At 42.7% G+C, this 16,740-nt stretch overlaps 1 protein-coding gene across 3 annotated transcripts in view; it reads left to right on the top strand.

Moving 5' to 3' along the window:
* Nucleotides 1–16,740, top strand: part of ASTN2 (astrotactin 2) — an 834,050-nt gene that overhangs the window by 239,979 nt on the left and 577,331 nt on the right. The window lies entirely within an intron of this gene.

Here is a 16,740-nt window from a genome sequence, read left to right as displayed (position 1 = left end):
CTCTCACTTCTCCAGTTTCTGTAATTTAATGTGGGTTGTAATTTGGTCCCCAAAAGCTACAATGGTTGTGGAGTTACAATCAGACATCTTCAGGCTTATGAAAATGACATTCGAGGTCACAACAGAGATATCCTCTCTTTGCTGCCTCTTTTAAATCTGTGTTCTCACTTCCACATTCTTTCAAAATCATTCTTTACCTAAAATCTCCTACTCAGACCCTAGGAATAATTGTTGTCATATTTTGACATGTTCCCATGCTGCAGGTGAAATCTTCGATTCATCTGGTCTCATTTTTCCCTCAGCAATCCTGTGAAAAAGCTGCGGTGAAAATTCCCATTTCACACATGATATCACTAAGGCACAGGGAACTATAGCCACTTTCTTGAGGGACATCTTAGTGAACAGAGCCAGGAAGAACTGAGCAGACCAAGTCCCCAACTTAACTAGATGGCTGTATTCTATACCCAGAGAAGTCTTGTCTGTCTTTCCAACTTAACTTGCAGGGCACATTTCCATAAAGACATCACTTGCTCTCACGGTCATAATTCACTCTGAATTCTTCCATGTGTGAATTCTTCCTCATCATTTTACATGTGTTAAGCATTGATTGCATTTTTATGTGTTATTATTTGCTTTTGTCTGGCTCTCTCTTAGCTAGACAGTTCTTTGAAGTTGGGGATTGTCTTATTATTTGAATCATCTTTGGAGTTCTAGACTTAAATCAGTGTCTGTTGTAGATACTTACAAATTGCTGAGGGAATGTCTAGATCTTAATCCTGGGAAATCCTGGATCCTTTGAAGAACTAAGATCTGCACATTAGGTTGAAGTCATAAATTGAGGCAAAAGTTGATGATGAAGCACCTTTGGGGAATCGCCTGGTAAACCCTGGTTTGAACTTGGGTGTGATGATAAAGGTTAGTTGCTTTGAAGACAGAAGTGTCTGGGTTCTAATCCCAGTCAAGTTAGTTTCAATTTCTAGGATTTTGGAAGAGTCCTTGGAATCTCAGTCTCCTTTTCTGTACAAGGGGTATGCCCATCCATATGTGGGAGGATTGGAAAAAATGATTGAGTATTTAGGGTCACCTGTAATTTAACTCAGCCTCAGCTCATCTTTGTTCTTCCAGCATCACCCAGAACCCCTCTCCTGTATCTCCTGTCAACTTGATTTGCTTTGACTCAAGTTGGAGTCAACACACTTGACTCCAAGTTCATGAACTCCCCTCTCTTCACTGCTGGCCTGAATTCATTCCTTTTTATCATATCCCAAATATTTGTTTATGCCACTGAAATCATCTAAAGAAATCCCTTTCGTGCATCATAATTGTCTTACCCAGGACCTCACTACTGTTAGGCATTTGGGCTGTTTCTGATATTTCACTGTTGTCAACAATGACACATACAATTTTTTTTTCATAGAACTTCACTTTGGAACCTTTGTTTCCTTCAATGAGAGCAGAATTTCAGAATTTGGTTATTAATGAAATTCTGTCCCTTCACTTGGATTATGATTGACCATCATTATTTTAATTTAGAAGCTAAACGGGGCCTCAGAGATCTAATGTAGGAAGAAATTCACTTTCCCCTAAATGTCCTTCAAGTCTGACTTCCCTTTTTCTGGTCACCTCTATGACTGCTGTCACATCTCACGTCCTGCTTGCAACTTTACCCTACTTGAGCGCAGTCTTAGCAACGCAGTCAGATTAATGTCATAGAAAGATAAATAAGAGTCCTCTCCTGCTTCAAGTCCTTCAGTGGTTTCTATGGCCCTTAGGACATGATCCAAACTCTGTGCTGTGACTTGTGGCCCCACTTCCATCAGGGAGTGGCTCCCGCCCTCAGTGCCAGTGACATTTCCCTGCACTCCAGCTCTCCTCACTTCCTTTGTATTGAACAAACACAACAGACAGTCCCACACTGAGCCCCTGTACCCCTTCTCCTTTGCCTGGTGTCTTCCTATCCCCAGCTGTTCTCCAGGCTGGAAGTTCTCACCTTGCTGTTCTCAACTCAAATGTCAGCCCTTAGAACCATGTTCCCTGACCATCCATTGTAACTCATGTCCCTCCCCAAACTGCCACTATCTGTTCCTTAACCCATTTTTATTTCTCCCATGGTACGATGGCCTAAAATTAATTTTGTTTGCCTGTTTACTGTCTTCCTCTCTAAAATATAAGCTTCATATTCATAAACCTAATACATGAAAGTGCTTAGTAAATATTTGTCAAACAAATGAGTGTATTAACCTCAAAGATCATTGGAAAGTGGCTCAGTTTTATAACTTTCAAATTGATGGTGTAAGAGGGATCTGGAATAAACCAAAACCTCCTGGTACAGACCTCCAGGGAATCCTGTTTCCTCTAGAGATAGACGCACTGATGGATAGCACATTAACTGTGCTCAAGTGGATGCTGTTAAAGCAATTTTCAAAATGGCTTAATAACATTGTGTTCATGATTTTACTGCCTCCACTGGAGAAGGATTTTGTAAGAGAGGGAGGATAGTCTGTGCCAGCCTGCATTTCCCAACTCACATGCTTCCTACCGCCAGTCCTCAGGACTCTCTTAGACAAAAGAATTTCTTGGTCAATACATGCTTTGAAATTCTTCACATGCCTTCTTCTTCTTGGACATTTCCTAATGCACCTCAGGCTGTGAAGGACCCTGGGAGTCCTGCAGTACAGAAAGTTGGGTCACTTTGTTTACTCAACGTCTGTGAAATCATCTTGTCCACAGACTCTTATTTTCCCCCTGGAACATTTATTAACATCTTTTGGAACAGAAGTGTCCATAGGAACACAATTTTGGAAGGGCTTCATTAGCCTCCACTGGCTGTCAAAGCTCCCATATAGGGAGGTTTAAAATCCTCGTCTTTCACTGTCTCTCTCCGCCCCTGCCACTGAGGTAGCCATGGGCCTTCTGGTCCAGAGCGGGAGCACCTGGCCTCTGTCTGCATCATTAGGCTTCTAGCCCAACCCATGGTGCCCAGGGGTTCACAGCAGATGGAATGGGGAGCAGAGAAGCACTGTCGTGGAATTGAGCACATGGCTCAAAGTAGCTTCAATGTGTTTTTGTCACGGGGGCTTCCTCCTGAGAGGCCTGTGGATGCCGAATACACCATCCTCAGGCTACCACAGAAGGCGGTAGAGGACTGGGCTGCTGCCTCCATGTCTCTGACAGGGTTTTATGAGGCAGCTGCTGGATAGTTGCTTCCCAGTGTCCGCAGGCAGTGAAAGGAGGCTTGACATGCAAAACAAGCAGATTTCCTTGGACTTGAGGAAGAACATGAGGAAGTCAGTGCCGTTTAGGGAGTGGTCTTTCTTTTCTTTTTAAAGATTTTATTTATTTATACAAGCACTGGGGTATAGGCCAGAGGCAAGGGAGGGTGAGAGAAATCACCAGAGACAGAGCAGGGAGCAGAACAGGCAGATGGACCGAAGTACACTGCTGAGGGGAGCACCGGACAAGACAGGAGAGGTCTGCCCCTCTGTGTGGGAATATCCCTGGCAGGCCGGGAATTGAACTGGCACAGCAGAGGCTGCGTACAGCTTCACAGCGTAATGCTCAACCCGCTGCGCCACTGGGGAGGCCACTATGGAGTGGTCTTTCAAAGCTAGACTTTGTGTTCGAAATTTATTTCTGCTCTTGGCTAATTTAATCTCCTCAAGAAAATGAACATTGTTTTTAACCTCAGTCTTCTCATCTGTAAAGTAATGCTTATAATGCCAAAGTCACACATGCACAGTGAGCTACTTACTTTCTGCAGAATTCTTAGCCCAGAGCCTGGCACATGGTCAACCCTCAAGAAAAAGTAGCTAATATCCTCAGGACCTGCTCCTGCACCTCCAGCATCTTGCAGATTCACCAATGCTTCCCCAGGCCATTGCCTCTGGCTTGGTTGAGGTTTCATTATTCTATTCCGTGTTCCTGTACTCACTTCTTTACCCACAAACCCATCTTCCACCCTGGAGGTGGAAGTGATCTTTTGAAAACACACTAGGTTTGGTTATGTCACCCTCTTGCCTAGAACATTCTCCTGATGTTCTGTCCCTTGCATCGGGGATTTCTTAAATTTGGCCATAAAGATTTTATAAAGACACATGAGCATAAACACATCCCCAAATGGTCCGAAGCTGTGGTCAAAAGACATCAGTCATTTGCCTCAAATTACAGATTCCATCAAAAAAGCAAAACAAAACAACAACAACCATGCTGTTCTATTTCATAATATGTGCATATGTGTTTTTATAGATTTATTTCTTTTTGCATACAAGAGCTGGGGTACAGGCCAGAGATGCGGGGGGTGAGAGGATTCACCAGAGACAGAGTGGGGAACAGAACAGGCAGATTGACTGAAGTACACTGCTGAGGGGAGCAGTGGGCGAGACAGGAGAGGTCTGCTGTGCCATGTGGGTTGCTCCCGCACCGGCCAGGGATCAAACTTGTGCTGCAGAGGCTAAGATTGCTTCATAGTGCGGTGCTTAACCCCTTGCGCCACCAGGGAGGCCCCCATATTTGTTTTAGTTTAAAATTTATTAGTTAGGGGCCTCCCTGGTGGCGCAGGCAGTTGAGCGCCACACTGTGAAGCTGTCCACAGCCTCTGCAGCACGAGTTCAATCCCAGCTGGCCAGCGAGAAACCCACATTGTGAAGCAGACCTCTCCTGTCTTGCCCACTGCTCCCCTCAGCAGTGTATTTCAGTCAGTCTACCTGTCCTGTTCCCCGCTCTGTCTCTGGTGAATCCTCTCACCCTCCCACACATCTGGCCTGTACCCCAGTTCTTGTATAAATAAATAAATCTTTAAAAAAAATAAAATTTATTAGTTAACATTTTTCAAGTCTTTAAGTAATGTTGATGTACCAGAAATAGCAACCATGCTTATGCCGATTATGCTAAGTAGATGAGGAACCGTCCCCCTGAGGGCTTCCATGGGGTCACATGAGATAACATACCCATGGCCCAAGCACAGAGCTGGGCAAAGGAGCACACTGAGCATGCATGCTCTATTATCTTTTTTGCTATTCTTATCACTGCTCTATCATTACTTTTTTTTTGGTCAGTGTTATTATCCATTAGGGATACATTTACCCAATTTTAGAGGTGAGCATCTACAGGACGAATGGCACACAATTTAGCAATATTAAAAGGTTCCCCGAGCTGGCTACACGGCTGCTTCTCAGCCTGGACTCCAGCCCACCCCTGGCCCCTTCAAGCCCCAGGTCACTGTGGTCTGCATCCTCAGCTGCTTCTCCTTCCCCACCATGCTGTGCTTTCCAAGTCTGTGTACTGATCATGCTCTGCCCGAAAGACCCTCCTCTCCTCTCTTCTCTCTACTCCAGATTGAAAATTGCTACTCAGTTCACTTTTAAAGCCTTCTTTGTAAAGACCCCCACCCCACTCTATCCTCAGCTCGAAGCTCTCATCCCAGCTGAGTGGGCCACTCCTTTGTCTAGCACTTGAAACTCCTGTGCTGCTTGCCACAGCCCTTATCACAGCAGCCCGCTATAAATATGTGTGGACACATCTGTCTCCCTCCTCCACTCTGACAGTCCCATGATGGGAAAGACAGTGATTTATGTCTCTCTTTAGCCAAATGCCTGACACAGAACTGACATGGAATAGCAATTGGCTGAATGGGAAAATGTATGGTTGGATAGGTGGGTGGGTGGGTGGGTGGGTGGGAGGGTGAATGAATGGACTGTGATTATTTGGGGCCTTGCAGGATACAATGGGTTAGTGAGATGTGGTATAACTAGAATCTGTTGAGCACTTAGTATCGTCTTAGTAGCATGCACATCAACTATTATATCATTTTAAATTTCCCCTCAACACCGATAGGTAAGGATTATAATTATCCCCATTCTACAAAAGAGGAAGCTCAAGCTTAGTTAGGTGACATGCCCACGTTTTCCAGTTCATAGATTGTGAAACTGTGAATCCAGAGCCCACATTTTAGCTCTCAGGTGACTTGAGTTCTACTGTTAGCTGGCTTGACTAAGATCTTTGAGCTGTGAAATTCTACCAACTCTATCCAGATACTGGAAGGAGAGGCTGTATTTCCTCTTGTATTGGCAAATGTGTCTGTGTGATTACTGCTGCTGTGAGGGTGATCATTGGCTACAAGGTTCTGAAAGATGAGACATTTCTTTCTCTGAGCTAATGAAGAGTCAGGGCTACCTACTGCAGGGTCTTTTTGGCCCCAGGGAATCAGTTCCTTGTTCTCAGGAGTGGCATTCCCAATGGTTATGTCGTTTTTAGTGCTCTGTACATTTTCTAAGGTAGTCTTTCTACTTCGATTGATATGTCCTGTACAGGCTGTGCCACTCACATCTGCCTACCAGCACATCACCATTTAGTGAAGGAAGCAGGGATCATACATTTGCGCCCCATGGGACACATGGGAAAGTGTGTTCACCGGTCTGGAGTGTTACTAACCTAGGAGCTTAATTAAACAAGATTGCACAAGAAGGTGGCCCTCAAAGAGTGCATTGATAGTAACCAAGGAGACAGGTTGGCAAGGCTTTGCTGGAAGAAGAAAGAAAGTATGCAGTCACATGAGAGTGACACTGTGCAGGGCATTCTGGGAATATCTGGGGCGACAAAGTGTGAACAAAGCTGATGCTGGTGAGGTGGGTAGGCTCCAGATCCACCGTTGGAGCCGGGCCCCAGATTCCCAGCTATGTCCCCACCTGGGAGGAAAGGCACATTCTGCCTTATCCTCCCTAATAGATGGAGCCCAATGGCTCTTTCACTGTGGGACACTGACTGCAGAATGCAGGCTTATGTTAACATGCTTTGGCACAGATATATATATATATATATATATATATATATATATATAACAGTGTGTGTATACATACTGTTGATTTACAACTGACTGTAATTATTCACTTAGTTGGAGAAAAACACTATTTAGGAATAGTGACTTTACTTTTTAATTTTTTTCCCATTAATGTCTTTAAATGATTAGCCTTAGTGGGATAATTCCAGGCCTAACGATTCCTTGGGCAGTTCCAGGATTACTCTCTCATTTCTGTGGTTCACAGTGTTGTTCCCCCAACCCTGTGTCCTTAGCAGCCCTCCCTTCCAACCATGGAGTTTTGGATGGTGCTCACTGCCCCTCTGCCAAAGGAAGTTTTGAAACCACATAATCAAAAGATGAAGTTTGGAATGAAAGCAGGAGATGCTTGCAAGGATAGAGGGGAGACTGGACAGACCTAGTGGCACAGTCTAGGCCAAGTCTATTTTCTCCACCTCTCCACTCTGTCTCCAGCTGGATTTTCCACACCCTCTCCATTCATTTGCCAAGTGTCTGCTCGTTTTCCAAACTAAGCTTTAAAGCCACTTCCCTCTTCAAATCTTTTCAAGTTTTTTGCAATGAAAGTCATGCATACGTCCTCTACACTTTAATAATCTCTTCTCTCCCTTGTTACTTACTCCCTTTTATTTGAATAATTTAGGGCCACTTCTCTTCCCATTAATTAATGTCCTCAAGTCCTATCTGTGATGCATCTGACAAATAGCAGATGCTCATTTAATGCTTCATGAATTACAGGAAGATTAAGCAAGTATGCTATATGATCTTGAACAAGACCTTCAGCTCTCCAGGTCTCAGTGTCCCCATCTAAGAAGCTGTGTGGTTTGGTGGAAAGTTGAGGAGCTCAAGTTCTGGATTCAGATAGAAGTGGAGTCATACCTCACTTTTGCCTTTGCCTGGCTCAGTGCTGGGAACTGACTGACCTGACTGAGTGGCCATTAGCCAATCTGCAAACATTAACATCAGCTCACTGGTAGGGAGGCTGGGAGGCTTAGAGTAAATTTATGACCGGTGCTCAATGGGCAGCACTGAATATAGTAGGGACCTAATAATCCTGTGCTGTTGCTAATTTGGTAAGCAAGAGGGATGGTCTAGATTTTGTCCACAAGTCTCCTCCAACTCAAATGGTCATTGACTATCAGTCCGCTTGAGAGGTGTTATTGTCAAGTGAAAAGTCCAGTATTAGGAGTCAGCAAGCCCTGGATGAACCCCAGATCTTAAGGGCAGGCTTCCTCACGGCAGCTGTTCAGTTCCCTAGGGATTCCATCTGTGCCACCTGGATAGGCCCACCTTTCTTGTTTGCCAGGGCTGTTGTGAGAATGTGCTAGAAAGTTTATGGAAATACTCTCTATAGATTAGCTGCATCCTGGAATCAGAGCCTTGGCATCTTCAAAGACAGATTATTTGATCTAAGGCCCTGGCTTGCCTTTTTGTGGACTGCAGGACCCACCCTGGAGGTGTTGGCAAGGCCAGTAACAGAGCCACCGAGTGCTCCCTGGGCTGGGTTGGCTTGAGGCTTGGGAGAGCCCATTTGCAGTCAGAGCACACTTCTGCCTTCATAAATCCTCCCTGGTGTGTCTTGCAGAGAAGTTTGCGTTCCTAAAAGTGTATATCTCCTCCCAGCGATTTTCCTTGTCCATCTGAAGTATGTCAGGGGCTCTCAGTCAATCCTGCCTGCCTGGCTGAGTAGAGAGGCACCTGGAAGCCATTTTGATAGAAGGCTCTGGGCCAGGCCCTGGAGGGTCTGGGCACAGTTCTAGGTTAGTTCACTCATCAGAATGGGCAGTGTGATGTGACTGAGAGTCATGATGTAACAAAACACCCTAAAACCTTGGACTTAAATCGGCAATATTTATTAAGCTTAAAGTCAGCCTGACAGTTCTGGTTTGGGTAGAGCAGCTGACCTCGGCCATGTACCTCTGGTTGGTCTTTGGAGATCAAATAGTTGAGGGATCCCCAAAGGCGAAGAACAGGAGCTGCTAGACTTTTTGAGGCAGAAGCTCTGAAGTACATGCTATTCTTTCTGCTTTGTTGTGTTGCTCGAAGTGAGACTGGCCCCATCTCAGGTTCCCAGGTGGAGACAGAGGGTTCATCTTGTGAAGGAGGAAGGGGCAAAGCAGTGGGATGATTTTTGCAACCTATAGTAATGATATTTAATTATGTCTCCAATGTATACTAAAGCCTGGGTGGGTCCTCACAGCCCCATGATGTAAGGATAGTGGTTCTCAATTTGCTGATGAAAAAAATGAGACTCATCTATGGGAAAGAACTTCTGTAGATATTTGGTACAGATGGTTGAGGGAGGGCCAGTTCCCCTATTCTAATTCTTTTATGGCTGATCTAAAGTCTGGACAGTTGACTAACAACACGGATTTGGACCACATGGGTCCACTTACAGGTGGATTTTCTTATAAACAGGTGACATGAACTCAGAGTATAGATAAATACACTACTGTCAATGTATTTTCTCATGAATTTTCTTATTTTTTTTTCTCTAGTTTGTAAACACATAATATTGTTCATCAAATATTTTTGTTATTGCCCAGGCTGCTGGTCAACTGTAGGCTATTAGTTGTTAAGTTTTTTTTTTTTTTTTAAGATTCATTTTATTTATACAAGAACTGGGGTACAGGCCAGAGGCACAGGAGGGTGAGAGAATGTGCCAGAGACAGAGTGGGGAACAGAACAGGCAGATGGACCAAAAACACTGTTGAGGGCAGCAGTGGGCAAGAAAGGAGAGGTCAGTTGTGCCATGTGGGTATCTCCCTGGCTGTCCGGGAATTTAACCCATGCTGCAGAGCCTGAAGACAGCTTCACAGCACTGCGCTGAACCTGCTGTGCCACCAGGGAGGCCCTAGTTGTTAAGTTTTGAGGGAGTCCTATGTTATGTGTGGAGTTTTGCATGGACCACATGTTCAAGGGCAAATGGTGCCTTTTATAACTGCTGCTTATTTACCTCTGTATTCGTTTTAGAAATACAGATCAATAGAAATATAATTTCCCCTATATGTAATTTTTAGGTTTTTAAAAAATATTACCCTTCCATGTACATACACAGCTATTAAAACAGATAAACTGTTGCCTTTTGTGACATTGTGGGTGGAACAGGAGGGATTATGTTAAGTGAAATAAATCAGAAGGAGAAAGACAAATACTAGGTGTCACTTATATGTGGAATATAAAGAAACAAAGGATCAGATAAAACCAAACCAATAACACAACCTAGAAATTTCTGACTATAGAATAATTAAAGTTACCAGAGTGGGAGGTAGAAGGAGGAGGACATAGTAGGAAGAGGACCCTGGACTGTGGTGGTGGGCTGTGGTTCTTTGGTGGTGGATGCGGCGTTGTTACATATACAAGAAGGGAGGATCCTAATCGTCATATATCGATTTAAATCACATATGGTGTTGCAAACCAATATTGTAGAGAGAGAGAGAGAGGGAGGGGTGGAGGGAGAAGGGAAGGAGGGAGAGAGAGAGATTGACCTCTTTTAACAATGCTAAAGATACTCTGCTCTCCAGCCATTGCTGGATATAGTCTTGCTTGTGGTATAGAGAAGGACAGTAGATCTGAATCTTGATATCTTGGTTTCATCAGCACATTTTTTTTTTCAGTAAAGGGCCAGGCATAAAATATTTTAGGCCTTGCTGATTATGAGGCAAGCTTGAGGATAGTGTGTAGATACTTACACAGTGAGAGGAAATTTTTCACAAATTTTGGTCCTGATATTCCAAAGATAATAATAACCAAGTACCATTTTTTTGGTAATAGAGTTCTTCTAATGAGAAAAGTGGAATTTATTTATGGACACTAAAATATGAATTTCATATCATTTTCCCATCTTAACATACGCTGCTTCTTTTGATTTGTTTTAACCGCTCAAAGATGTAAAAACCATTCTTAGCTCCTGGATCATATAAAAGTAAGCAGTTGGCCAGACTTGGCCCACAGCCCCTGGTGTAAGGCAAAATCTCAGGTGTGGACTCAGAATTCTAGTTCTGTGACTTTGGGTGAATCCTGATGTCTTAGTCATTGTCGCCAGTCTAGAGACACATGGGGGGGAAATATTCTCTGTTTGAAAAAAAAATTCTGTATTCTCTCTATATATATATCTAAAGTCTCTAAATAGCTATACCCTATATATAGACATATCTATATATTCTATAGTCTTAGTCCACGAAAAATGAAAATCAACTTCAAGGTCATCTGCTCCAACCTGCTTATAGATGTGGAAAGTGATAGAGAGGGAGACCTTAGTGTCACAGTGGGAAACTGTGTCTTTCTGAGGCCCATATTGGGCCTTAATAATTTTTTTGGGAAAATGTCCTGTTTCTAGAATGTGTTCTTACAAACAAGAATGACACAGAGGAATGGAATCCTGAGTCTCCTGACTTACAAAACTGTCCTATTTTCATTTTCAGCTTGTAAAATCATGTGGGCCCGTTACCTACAGAAGGAATGACTCTTGAGTAATTTGGGCAAAATACACTCTTTGCAGTAGGAAGCTTGTCTCTTTTCTTATTCAATTGTCATCAAATGTTTTAATGACTTAGAAGAGTACAAAGAGACACATTTCCCCATGTTCAAGATAGACATGGCTCAACTCTGGGGTGTGGGGTAGGGAGCAGAGCCATCTGAGGGAGCTGTCCAGTGCATGCCTTTCAGTGCTAGGGTAGTGGGGTGGAGTTGCCATATTGGGCCTCAATAATTATTTTGGGAAAATTTCCTATTTCTAGAATGTGTTCTTACAAACAAGAATGGTTTTGCTTGTAACAAAAGCTCCTATCCTTAGATGGGAATTAAGCTTGTAAGATGTATGGTGAGCTCTCAAAAGCTGGTGGGCCTTCTTCCTGTCACACACACACACACACACTGGTGTTAAGTAAAGCCTGACTTTTCAAAAAATGTGAGTTTATCTCAAAAATGAAAGGAATCTCCTTAGGTGGAGGGGACAAGGAATGAGGAGGAAATGCAAGCCCGAAACTTGAGTTTAGAAGTCAATGTCAGGATGAATCCAAGTAGCCCTGTTGTGGAAGGAAGTAAAAGCAAAGAAGAAACACAAGCAAGGGAAAAAATGAAAGAAATATAAGGTGGTTAAAATAAGCCCCAAAGCATCAATAATCATAGTAAATATAGCATGCACATCAAAATTCAAAAATAGATTATATTAAGCAAAATCTCATCAGATACTATTTACAGAGATCTTCCTAAAACTTAAAGATACAAGGTTTGACAGTAAAGGGAAAGGAGAAATAGATAGTAGGCAAAATACTAACCAAATGAAAGTTTGGGGAGAAATATAAATATATGGCAAAATAAACTTTACAACAAGAAACAAAAAATCTTTAGGAATAAAGAGGGTTATTAACTAATCATAAAAAGGAGCAGTTCACCCAGAGAAAAATGAAATCTGTCTTTACATACATACAGCAAAAAATGAGAGAAATGCAATGACAAGTTGATATGTACATTTTTTTTAGAGAAATTGTCCTAAATCTAGCAGGCACAATAATAATAGTCATAATAATAATAATAATCATAATACAGAAAATTTCAACTATCCAATATAAGCAAATGGACATATGTCAAATTCTGTCTCCCAAGAACTGGAGTTTGTAGATTGTTTTTTCTCAAGAAATGAGTAGTTCTGTTTATGGATGTTGATTAACATCTTACGACCTCAATTTTCTGGCTTTGACCCAATTTTCTGAACTATTTTCAATGATATGCCTTTGCAAATTTATGACTCAATGTAGTTTAATTTTGGCCCTCTGAAAGATATTCCTTTCTACCAAGGATGGGAGAGGGGGAGAAGCAACCTGAATCTGTGTTTTTTTTTGTTTGTTTGTTTTGTTTTTTTTTGTGATGGGAAGTAAGGAGTGTATGGGGCATTTGTGGCTGAAGGAGAACATTTCCAGAAAAATGGTTACTGTCAAGCCAAAGTCAGAGTATTTTGTTTCAATCAATATTCCTCATATTCTCCTTTGGGCCATAAAAATAGTCCACTTTGTCAGGATATCTTCTGGAAATAGAAAGACCTTATGCTTAGGCTAGTGGTGAAAATTTTTGTGACCTCTTTCCACAGCTGTGTCAGCCTAGTTACCTTCCCAAGGGAGTTTCCCGAGAGGGTCAGTGTGACCCGGTCAGAGGAAAGGCATGGCATGAGTATCAAACCTCACAGGTTGTGTGATGGGGCAGGGGCTTGAAGAATCATTCTGTTTGCAGGCAGCACTGTATGGAAATAACTGCACAAGACTGTGAGAACTCAAGACTAGGTACTTATATGGGTAATCTAACATCCCAGGATGTTAGGGTCTCTGCTAGACTCTGACTTCTCAAAGCTCAACCTCTGTGGTCCCAGCATCCTCCCTGCGATAACATGGGTTTCTTCCTATCCCATCTCTAATGCTGCTTCTGCCCTCCCATTTCCCAGTTACTAGCCCCTCCTGCTACTTCCCTGCCCAACTAAGTCTCTATCAAGTGGGAGACACTATGCCGGGCCCTGAGATGGCAGCAGAAAACCAGGTACACAAGATCCCCACTCACTGTGGGGAATCAAGGAAAGGAGGAGGAAACACGCAAGCCATCAGTTAGGCAAGGAAGCATTCAAGCACATGATTACAAATTGTTGCAAGTGCACTGGAGAAAATGACCTTGACGTTGACCACCAAGTCTGCAGTAAAACCGGTCAGGCTTCATATTCCTTGCCTAGTTGAAACGCATTTCACTGCCTGTGACTCCCCCCGCCAAGATGAAGTTACAGGAGGGGCAAACCTGGGGCTGGTGTTGTGATAATTTTTTCTTTCCTATTTTCTGCTTTGGGCTGTATGTCTGATAAGAAACAACAGCAGTAACTGGCCATTTACGGTGGGCCAGTCGCTATTCTAGATGCTTTCAAATGTATTATTATTATAACCATTTTCTTTCTTTCTTTTTGAAGTAACATTGCTTAACAACACTGTATGTGCTTCAGAGGCACAGGACCCCACGTCCTCAGATACGCATCACCATACCCACCCACCACCAAGACACCCAGGTCCTCCACCACAGTCCACTGTGCCCCTCCCCACTCTGTCTTCCTTCTCCCACTCCCCTCCCCCATCTTGTTGCTTCAATTCACAGTCAGAGTTTTAGTCAGATTTTTGCTATTTGTTTGGCTTTGTCTGCTCCTTTATTTTCTCTATATTCCACATGTAAGTGAAACTATCCAATATTTATCTTTTTCCTTTGGCCTTATTTCATATAGCATTATCCCTCCCAGCTTCATCCAAGAGTTCATCCTGTTGATGTAGCTGAATACTATTCCATGGTGCATATATAACACATTTTTCTCGTTCATTCCTCTCTCTCTGGGAAGACTGGGCTAGTCCCTATGGAAAACAGTGCAGAGATTTCTCAAAATATTAGAAATAGAACTACCATTTGATCCAGAAATTCCACTCCTAGATATCTATATGACGAAAACAAACAAATTCAGAGGGCTGCATGTACTCCTTTGTTCAGTGCAGCACTGCTTATGTAGCCAAGCTATGGAAACAACCATCTTTCTTTACCCTTATTTGGTAAAAGAAAGTGGTGCAGCCAGGATATAAACTGAGATTTGTCTGCTTCCAATGTCACTGTCCTTTCTCCCAAGTTGCCGTTGTATCTGCTGGGAGTGGCTACCTCCAAGACTTGCGTTCACATCACATGTCTTGGGTCCTTGTGCAGGCATTGTGCTCAAAAGTTAGGCTGAAATTCGGCAGAAGTCAAGGCAACCACAAAAAAAGGACCCTTTCCTGCATCCCCTGATCACCCTAGTGGGATTTGCATTCATTTCCCTGCCTAATTATTATTAAGAATATGCCATCTGTGAAAATTTGATTTTATGATTTTGTTGTAAACTTAGGTGCAGTTTAACTTTTAAAAATCCAACCTTTAATCTCATTTCAGTACGGAAAATGTTGGTTTGATGTACAAGGTCTAATTGCCCCCACCACGTGCTAGAAATCCAAATGTAGCTAAACATTAAGGTTAAATGATGATATCACACTTACTGGGTTTGCATTTTACATCCAATTGAAAACACAAACCCCTCGCCTCATTAATCCTTTGCAATCCAATCCCCCCCCCCCTAAATGAAATGATCCTTTTGGGACACATTTATATCCTTTTAACAGCTGCCTGACAGTTCTGCTGATGGAGTTTGTATCCAACTTTGTTACTGGATAGTGACAACTTGCCCTGATGGATATGTGTACATAATTATTCTCTCGCAGTTAGATTTAATTAATGCTTACCCTCATCATGATCTTGCAGCCAGCGAGCTCTCTCTGCAGGAACAGTTAATGGCAAAAGGATTTCCTTTTTAGCCAAGAGAGACTCCAAAAGGCTTTGTGAAAACTCTTACAGTTTTTTAAAAGGAAAAAAAAAGATGAAAAAAATACCCACCCTAACCTGTTCATTTTTTCCCTCTCCACATTAATGCTACATGTGAATGGATTGGAGACTATATATAGGGCCGGAGTTGCTAAACCTAATTTCACACAACGGTCGCTAATATGAGCAGCTCTGGCAGATCACAGGAAGATATATATTTTTTAATATCCTGACTTAGAATTGAGGTGTCCTGGCTTCGTTTTGTTTATGTCTCTGTGCAAAATACGTATGTGTATATTTTTCGAACCAACTGTCTCCCCAAATGCCACCCGGGGTTTAGCAATAAATAGCTCCACAAGAGAGAGGATATTAAGAAATAATCGGCAGACGGTGGGAGTAGACAAAGAGAATTTGAAGATAAGATTTGGAAAGAGATCATTAGGAAGTTGATAATAAGGAGAGGGAGTGTGTACTTATAAAACCCCATTAACAGGAGTGCTTTACAAATCATCTGTCCCAGTCCACGCTTGTGAAATATTCATGTGCCATTTACTTTTTATTATCATCATGCCAATGCCTTGTGTTTGCAGAGTGCTTAACAGTTTACATCACATCCTGACATCCATTACCTCAAGAGATCTTTGGGAGGGGAGGGGAGCTGAGAAACATTTACAGATGAGGAGACTGAGGCCCAGAGAGGTTGAGTCACTTGACCACAGTCGTACAGCTAACAAGTAAAAGAACCTGCTTGGCTTTTATAGTCAAAGCCAATGCATTCTTCACTACTTAGGCTACCTCTCTTTAGGTTGGAAAATGCATGCAGGGAACATTTAAGCGAGTGGCTTAAATAGCAAGCTGTCTTTGCCTTCATCTGTCTTGCTGAAGCATCTGACTCTCAGCTTAAAGATGCCATCTGATTTGAGAGTAATATGATGCTACTTGCTTTAATGATTACATGCAATATTAATGATCATTATTACTGTGCATTATTATGGGAGATTTCATCCAGTAAGATCTAAGAGGCCGCCAGAAAAACGTGGTCATCTGAGGATAGGAGGAAATACAGTCTTTCTCTATCCCCTCAAACACTGTTGCAAGGTCTTGATTTTGAACCCCAAATAAAATAAAAGATCCTAGAAATTCAAGACTGTGGAGCAGGAGATGAGACCTCAGAAATCATTCCATAATGTTGATGAGAAAACTGAGGTCCAGGGGACCAGGGACATCTCCATCATGTGTTAGTGGCAGGTCTGGGTCCTCATCCTTGTTTACTCAGTCCTGGCTGAGATCTCTGTCCACAACATTCTTAGGGAAACCTTAAATGAGAGGGGGCCTGAGAAAGCTCATGTTTGACAAATGGAGAACTGAGACCTGAGTGAGGGGAGTAGCTAACCCCACATTACACATGGACCCAGAGGCAATTATGGGCCCCAAATCTTCTTAATTTCTGTAAACTCAGCCCAATTCCAATAAATACTATTTGTGCCAGTGTTACATGCCAGGTAACCTGCTAACAGCTGGGGTTACTTCAGCTCACCCAAAAATTTGTGATAGGCTTATTACAGAAA

Source organism: Talpa occidentalis, unplaced genomic scaffold, assembly GCF_014898055.3.
Source record: "Talpa occidentalis isolate TD23 unplaced genomic scaffold, MPIMG_talOcc4v2.1 talOcc4.7, whole genome shotgun sequence".
NCBI classification, from domain to species: Eukaryota; Metazoa; Chordata; class Mammalia; order Eulipotyphla; family Talpidae; genus Talpa; species Talpa occidentalis.
Note: the sequence above shows the minus strand (reverse complement) of the source record. Positions and strands in the feature narration are given on the sequence as shown.